The sequence below is a fragment of the Nestor notabilis genome, unplaced genomic scaffold (genome assembly GCF_000696875.1).
Source record: "Nestor notabilis isolate BGI_N333 unplaced genomic scaffold, ASM69687v1 scaffold18324, whole genome shotgun sequence".
NCBI lineage: Eukaryota > Metazoa > Chordata > Aves > Psittaciformes > Psittacidae > Nestor > Nestor notabilis.
Genome location: NW_009924483.1, coordinates 2,867 through 5,003, shown reverse-complemented (window position 1 = coordinate 5,003; position 2,137 = coordinate 2,867).

Genomic DNA, 2,137 nt, shown 5'->3' with positions numbered 1-2,137 from the left:
GTAGATTTTAGACGCAGTTTCTCAACCAACTTTTTATGCAACATGGAGCACTACTAGGCCCCAAACTGGTTGAACTACAAAAGGTCAATTTAAATATTAATGTTGATTTAATTAAATTGGGATTACATTCTTATCTGAACCTGACTCTACTGCAAAAACTATTAAGCACATTCTAAAAGGAAATTTTAATATGGCTTTTTTTTTTTTCATTTATTTTTCAATGCCTCTCAAAAAAAGACCTTTAAGCAAGGAAGATTTTACTCTGCCTCAGTGTCCAGCAGCCTGAATGAAACTATAGCTGTGTGAATACACCACACCTCTTAAAAAACATCCTTAATATCCATAAAGTGAGCAAACTGCTGCCACCCTAGAGAAGAAAACGTGCCATGTAGGAAGGCATTTTCTATTTTTCTATTGATTACACTGACTTAATAAAACAAATCTGTTCTCCTCCCACCCAACTTCTGCTCTTATCCTCAGTTTCTGAGCACATTCCTCCTCTCTGCGCCTATATTCCTCATTAACATGGCAGTTCTTGACCTAGTTACACAACTCCAACCCGTGCTGCTAGGTTTCTTCCCCCACCCCTATCTTCCCAGATGTCTGCTTGTTAGCTCCTGCTTCTCACTCCTTCTCCCCTTCCCTGAATTTCTTCTGCTTTCTCACATTTGATACTACAACTTCCCTTCTATTTGAGGCTCTTCACTACAGCTCTTGCTGTTGCTCTGCTTTCACACAAAGCCCAAGCAAAATATTTCACATACTTTCAGTAAAATTTCAGTCCTTGCCATCCTCAACAGACCACACTCCCATCAGTTGGGAACATGATATACATATAGTCTCATAAGCTCGTGGTAAGCTGAGAGGTTCAATCTGTTCAGTGTAAATACATTAAGAATTTCACTGGCAAATTTTGAGAAAAGTAATCTGATTTTACAAAGGCTTATGACATAAAATTGTTTTGCAGCAAAGAAAGCAAACCCGATATCCTTGGCCCAAGTGGGCTTCCTTTTAAACCTCATATCCCTAATCCGAAGTAGAGAGACATCAAAACTTCATCCCCCAAAATTAAACAACAAGATTATGAGGATTTTTGCTTAAAAGGGGCAAACCAGTACATTTCCCCTAACACCCTTCTAGTGACTCATTGAGATGTTTCCAGAAAATTCCAACCCAACTACACTTATCATTCTAACATGTATAATCAAAACTAAAGTTATTTCAAGTTTTTTTTAAATCTTGCAAACATTGCAGGAATCTAAATGAGTGATAACCCAAATAAGCAGATGAGGTTTGTATCTGCATGAGCCATGAAACACAAAATGTTTGTGTGTTACTTGACATGCAATAGGCTCTACATGACTTTATTTCCTCCCTTTCGGGAAGTATTATCAAGTCATCTGGCTTCACACTACCCTGTAGTAACTGAAAAGTTAAGCCACTACAGAGCCTGTGATGAGGATTTAGTGAAAGTGTGGTCTGTGTTTTTGAAATTTAATGCAGAAAGTGATTCATGCTCAGAGAAATGACACGAGATACACTGGGGAAGGATGTGAATCAGAACCTGGAAGGCAGCAGAATTAGCCTACTTACTGAAGCAGACTTATTAACTATAAAACTATTTATATAGTTGTAGTTCATAATATAAAACATAAAGTGTGTGCTGTCCCTGCCCATGGCAGGGGGGTTGGAACTAGGTGATCTTAAGGTCCTTTCTAAACCAAAGCATTCTATGATTCTATAATTCTATAGTGCATATTATTAATATATTCTATTTAGTAATATAGTAAACATATGGAACATAGAGCTTATATTTATTAAACATTAAGCTGTATCTTCAAAACTCAAATTGTTCAAGTGATATGACAAAATGAAAAAGCAATCCTGAAACTATCTTTAATTATATATACTTAAGATGAAAAAATCCACTAGCTTTCAAAGCATTAAGGGACTGCCAGCCCAAACTTCACATGCCAAGTCACAAGGCTATGAAGAATTCTCCTGAGTGTGTTTTAAACTGCTGAGCGTGCATGTGAGGGGAGATCAGGTCCTAAAATCACGCACAAGAATAAACCCCTTGTTTCAAGATAGCCAGATCATTTTAGAGCAGCATCGATGAGTTGGGGGGGGGGGGGGG